Raw genomic sequence first — 7,051 nt, 5'->3', positions numbered from 1 at the left:
AACCCACAAACAGTTATCTTGTATTTCCTACGGCTGGTTTACCTCAGTAGATAATATGCATATCAATATACATGCATATAAGTGCATACATAGTTATACATCTTTTATGTTTGAAATGTTTATTAAAGTATATTTTATATGTGTGTATATGAATATATATTTATATCGTGTATATATGTATATTTATATAGTGTGTATATGTACATATATATTAATAAATATGTAAATAGAAGTCCTAAGGCAGAAGTGTAGCAACAAAAATATAACAATCCCTTGCTAGAAGCAGCTGCTGCTTCATTTGTTCTCTGCAAACTCTGTATTTCATGTGGCTATCTCTGCAAACCATAGCACTCATGGTGCTTCTGGGATAAGGGATTTTCCTGCAGAAATAAATACACAGGGATATGTGCAACTGCTGAAACGTTTTCCAGGCAAGTGGTGACGTTTCTCTCTGTGGCTCCCAGCAGACGTGGCCTGTTTGCCACGAGACAAACCCAGCAGGCAATCTCTGCCAGCTGGGACTATGCCAGCAGGGAAAGGCAAAATACTCTGAAGATCTTCTTGGTCAGAAAAATCTCACCACTGTTCATATTGTGGGGTTTTTTAATCCCTCTGCTGTGTATTTCAAAATACAAGCACAGAAGCTGGAGAGGAGGGGGAATCCTCCAAGTGCTGACTGAAATCAGAGATTCATTTCCTCACAAATCCAGGACTGCAAACTGCAGGGTTTGCTCTCTGTCATCCCCACCCCAGATGGCTGCTCTGTAACGCCTCGTTGGGTCACACACATCTATATAATCTGTACATTATCTAACCAGAGCTCGGCTGACAGGGTAATTAAAGCAAATGTGCACAAGTGAGGGAGAATCTGATTAACTCACTAAGGTTCCAGTCTAAGCAGCTGTCAGCCAAGGACATAAAACTGTCAAATTGCAATGAGTATTTTGGAATCTCTAATTTAAGGGAATCCCTGCAGTTGTATCTGAAAATTTACAGCATTAGCCTCTGATTTAAATATCCATTAGTTAATGCTTTTTAAACATATACCTATAGGAAAAGCATTTTGTAAATACCAAGCACTGGAATATAGGTGATTTTTAAGAATGTTAATGATTATCATAATGAAAACTAAAGGAATATCAGCATATCTTTTCTTCTAAGAAGCAGCTCCTGTATCTGCTAAAGTAAAGTACTTTAGGTAATATAGGTTGAAATATCTTTGCACTAAATACACTGCTAGAGATTATTTTAATATTTGTCACATGGAAATCAATGGTTTGTTTTACTGACTTCACAGTGAATGAAATCGTTTCTTGTGTGGAAGAAATTTCCAAGCTTCCCTTCATAACAAAGTCAATTGTAAGTAAAAATCAATGTGGGTAACCTGATCCTGATTGCTAATGCCCTGTCTCATATTGCCTCTCCGTTTCTTTCATTCATCTCTCTCTCAGGGAGATTCATTGTTGGTTTGGAACAGATGTCAGCAGCACTAAACAATCTCCATTCCCATCACTTATGATGCTCCTGTGTTATATTCTGAAGAGAAACAAAAAAGTCAAAACACAATCCATTTTGTGGCTATAATAGCCACTTTTGTTCTGGCACTTTAACAAACAGTTCAGATGTCCAATGTTTGGGGTTTTTTTTTTAATTTAATTAAGAAGTGCTTCACTTGTTAAGCTTTGATCTGTCTCCTCCTTCCCTCTACTTAATCCTTTGCACTCAGCTGGAGCTGTGTGAATCATTCTTCACCTCCTGTCCTTCATTACCTCTTTCCAGTCGCTGCAAGTCCTTCAAACCCCAAAAGGAATGTTACGCCTCCAGTTTTCTTTAAGGAGCAACCCAGGGCTGCAGAGCTGCTGTTTGTGTAACCTGCTGTCCTGCTTTGGGCAGCACAGCTCCTGAGTGTTTCTGTGTACCCTCAGTTCCCAGCCTGCAGTGCCAGAGCTGTTCTCACCTGTGCCATCGTCCATAATACAATCATTTCTCTCATGATGCCACACAGCCTCTTATGATAACAGAAATATGAAATGTCTGGGGTTGGAGCCTGGAATTCCAATGGTTTAACCCTGTTCCAAAACCACACCTAAAAAGGTAGACAGGGGAAACAGGAGGAGAGCCCTGAAGGGCTGCAGAAGCCATGAAATGTTTTATCCAAAAAGTGTTTCTTGATTTTGCCACCGAATTCAACTTGGCTTCCTTCTAACCAAGGCTCAGAAAGCTCTGCTCAATTGCCATAGGTGGAAACTTCAAAAACTTTTATAGCTAGCTTTTATAAACTATAGTTATAGTTTATAACTTTTATAAACTTTCTCAAGCTTAGCAAAGCCTTAAAATCCAAGTTAGCATTCAGAGACACTTCTCCATTCAGACCTGCTAATTGACCTTGACTTACAATTCCATAAAAATACACATATACAAAAAAGAATTAAATTAATGGTATTAAAAGAATGGAAAGAAGATGGAAAGAGACAATATAAACCCAGCCACTCACTCTTTCCTTTTACATTAATTTCCATGCTTTTCCTCATGTCTTTTCAAACTTTTATTAGTTTGGACTCTTGTTCCCAAGTTCTACATTTATTTTGCACTCTTCAGTTATTAAAATCAAATCATCCTTGTCCATCATGTTGACAAGCTTTAATTTTCCCATACTTTCTGGGATATTGCATGTGTTTTTGAAGGCTAAAAGTTCTTTCAGGTAGCACTGAGAAGAAGAAAGCAAGGATTTTGCTTAAATCCTGTATTAATTTCTCAAAATAACCAGTTAAAATATATATGTGTATATATATATACACATATTAGACAAACTCTAGAAACAGTTGAATGAAAAATAATTCAAGTTCATAGCATCTGGTATTTTTTTAGGAGTTCTGCTGTTTCTACCTGCTCCTAATTCCGCTCATAAAGTTGGATATTACTTTTTTGCACTCACCTCTGCAGTCTGGGAAAAGCGAGCACAGCCACTCTGCAATAGTGTTTCAGCCACAAGGAATTTCATGTAATCTCTACTGATTCAAATCCAAGAGAGAGGTGGGGGTTATCACACATTTCTCTCCTCTGAATCCAAACTCATCCCTTGTCTAGAAGTGGCTCTTAATCTTCTCAGTGCTTCTGCTGTTGCTCAAAGGAAAAGTTAATCAGTCTGGCTATTCCTGTATTGCTTCTACCATCATGTCTAGCTGCTCTGCTTCACTTCTTTTTCTCTGATCTTCCCTATAAAAGTTTGTTTTAAAGTGCTATTTTCTAGTTGAGAATAATAGCTGATCATTTCAGTTTGAAAGGGTATAGGAAGCACTGAACATTTTAGTGGGAACATGAAATGTCTACAAATAAAGCACTAAAAGAATCAAGGAGGCAACATTGCAGTGTTGGTGCAACATTAGTTTTATTCCCATTGTTGAACTGATTTTAATTATAAGCAAAGTTGTCCAGGATCAGGGAAAGCAATCTGTGCTTGAAATGCATGTACAGTTATTTAAGAGGAATCATAAAAGCCAGCAGTGGTGAACCTCTCAAAGAGAACACGTGAAAATATCCCAACACTCATTTTGAACATTTCTTACATTTCCTTCCCCTCCAGGTATCAGAACACAGTGTCTGAGCTAAATGATGGAAATTAAGAGCACTAAAATGGTATTTTCCTGAAACAGACTCTAGAACAGAGCTTCTCCAGCTCTGTGTTCTTCTGTGAACTCTTTTGTTCACACAACAAATGAATATAAATAATGAAAACTTTTGCTTCCATAAATAATTTTTGCACATTTTGCAGTGAATATCCAATGATCTCTAGTTGTGAAAATATTTACTTTGGTTTTTTGGTTTGGTTTTTGTTGCTTTGAATTTTTTAACAAGTATTCATGAAAATCTGAGATCAGTACTGGAACAAACAACATTTTAAATTTATTTTTAATTTCAGCACCAGGCCCATTTTGTTAGGAATTGCAAGAATATCCTCTGCCTTTACCTGCTTAGTCAGAAGTGGACTACAAAAAGTTGGAGAGATGAAACAGAGATAAATTGTGAAAGGAGAAACAGAAAACCTCTAAACTGAATTTTCTAAAAATCCATTGAGATAAAATTTTGAAAGCATTTGTTTTAAAACTGGGGTTTTTTTGCTTTCAAATTAAATTTATTTTGCAAATGGCACTTTTACCTCCATGAGAAGAATCATGCAGATAAAGACACAGATTTACTCTGATACATTTGAAAATTAAAAAAAAAAAAAACAACACGAATCGCAAATAAAGTTGAGTGATACATTTTCTTAAAGAAGAAGGACAGAGGAAATGGTAAAAAGGAGTTTGTTATCTGGAAATTTCTTGCTGCATGGACATAAATTCCCAAAGACAGCAAGACTAGGTGGAAAAATAAACTAAAAGAGTTCATTTAGTGAAAGAGCTCAAAAAGATGGAACAGAAAAATCTCAGAGAAACCAGTATAGTTATTTCAGAAATCAAATATGAGAGGACAAACATATTCACTTAAATCAAGGAAAATCCTATTTTAATGTGAAAATAAATACAGCATCTTTGAAGCTATTTAAAATAGAAATAAACATATTGCAGCATTCTCTAATTAAGTATTTCCTGTACCACAGCAACTGTTGACCCAAATTTGTCCAATGAGAAATGCACTGGTCACAACTTTCTTATATGAATTCAAGAATTCAATAGCTTGAGTAGGACAAGAATCACAGCAAAAACACAAAAGCAGAACAAAAAATGGAATCAGTGGGATCACAGAGGGACCAGAGGATCCCAGAAGGGGTCAGGCTGGAAGGGACAGCAATGGATCATCTGGTCCCACCTCCATGCTCCAGCAGGTGACACTAAAATCAGATCCTGACTGGGGCAGGGTGGGGCTTCATTTTTCTGCATTAAACTATGAAAAGGTTCACTGGGTGGTGAAAAGGAAATACAAGTAAATCCAATATTATTCCACCTGCTCTGATGATCTTTCACACTTGTTTCTCTGACATCTTCCCAGCCCAAAGTAAAAAGCTAGAAGGGGTGTTCAGAGGGCAGTGAATATAGGGCAGCCTTGATTATTATAATAGGAGTCACCATCATTTTGAAAGGAAAACTGTCTTTGACAATTGTCATAGTACTGTTATTTTACTGATTTCTGAAGTAGGAAAATACAGAAAGAAGTTCTTATGATCAGGATAGTCAATGCCATATGATCTTTACAATAATATTTTGACAGAGGAGGAAAACTGATCCTTTTATACAAAGACAAAGACTTTAAAATGGCAAAGCACCAAACCACACTTAGATAGAGATTTAAAATAGTAACTTGCTTAATTACTACTCCATTTACTCCTCCCTGGGTCTGACACAGCCTTGCCATAGGTGGACTCAACCAGCATAGGTTGTGTTCATTAGGAATTATATCACCCAGGGAAACTGTACAAAGAAACAAAATTATTTTACCTCAATCTTCTCCTGCATGAGGAAAAACAGTTTGGTAAGACTAAATTTACAGACATCTCCAATTAAACTGCAGCTGTTTTTTCACTCAGACCAAGAAATGTCTTTCCATCTTCCAGCTGACCATGGGAAGAGTTGGAACCAAGTACCTCCAATTTTCCTAGGCAGTACCAGGATGCTCAACAATATCAGTAAATCCTGGTTAATTAGAACACGCTTTGAAAATGTTTCTCCAATTGAAATCTTTGTTTAATGATGAGATTCCATCACAGGAGGCACAGAACTGATAGACACTCCTGGTCTGTTCTGCATAGGATGCAGAATTCCCATTTCTTTATCACAGTATCAAGTTACGCCTTTTATGTTCTTAGTTTGGCTTTTCAACCAAAACCTAAAAATCAATATACAGCTATCTGCACTGACAGTCTGCTTTCCTTTGAATACCTTTCAAAACAGAGAAATCACATTCCTGAAAATTTTAATTTCCTGTTTAGAAAGCTGAAAAGAGTATACATGTATAAACTGTATTAAACAAATCTATGTCCTGCCTTTCTACATTTTTGCAATGCAGCACAATATTTCATTGAAACAATGTATAAAATAATTATGTATCTTTTTCCTCATTTCTTGTGATTAGTTTCCTACATACTAGATAAACTTAATTCTGCACATTTTGAATCACAAAACATTACATTAGTGTGCTGCCACCACACCACAGTATTAAAAAAAGTGCCCAAAATAGGCTTTGTCATTAAATCTTCTAACTGGAATCCCAGCTTATGAGCAAAAAATTAAGCTGTTTATGGAATTACTGCTGAACTCATGAATGTGGCAGGAAGATGATGCAAATCTGACCTGAGCATTCTAACTGTGTGAACTTTTAACCTTTTAACAATGGAATAACTAAGAGATAACATTTTCTTTCAAGCTTGGTAATAAAGAACTTTTTCTAGGCAGCAGAGTTGGCATTCAGAACTATTGTGACAGACATATTTTTGCTTAATTCATTTAAATCTTAAAACTAATTTAATCTGAAGCTTCTTCCTATGAAATTTTGCTGTGTGATATTTACTATTCAGAGACTTGCTGACCTTTGATCCACAGCAGATGGCAGAGCCCACCAAGGAAATTCTTCAAGACTTCACTCATCCTGGCTACGAGTGCACAAGAAGATACATCCTCACAGCATCCACAGTAGTGCAGCGCAGATGAAACAGTGCAGGGGATCTATAAAAACAATTATTTTCAAAGTGTTTGAGGGTGTTCATTTCATTTTAGAAAGACAGGGCTTGCCTTAGATTTTGATGTCCTAAAAGGTTTAGGAATACAGGCTGCAGCCAGGTCATGGGATGCAAAAAAATGGCACAGAGTATTGGAGTGCCTTTTATTTTTCTCCACACTTCCAAATTGCAGTAGAACACTTATTCCCAGGCCTTGCAAAAGTGTTCTTATGTTTCCAAGCCTTTCTACATTGTAGAATCAAGGAATGGTTTGGGCTTGGAGGGAACACAAAGCTGATCCCATTCCACCCCAGCCATGGCAGGGACACCTCCCACTGTGCCAGGCTGCTCCCAGCCCCAGTGTCCAGCCTGGCCTTGGGCACTGCCAGGGATCCAGGG

Source organism: Vidua macroura, chromosome 11, assembly GCF_024509145.1.
Source record: "Vidua macroura isolate BioBank_ID:100142 chromosome 11, ASM2450914v1, whole genome shotgun sequence".
NCBI classification, from domain to species: Eukaryota; Metazoa; Chordata; class Aves; order Passeriformes; family Viduidae; genus Vidua; species Vidua macroura.
The sequence above is the reverse complement of the archived record's forward strand: the minus strand, read 5'-3'. Positions refer to the sequence as shown.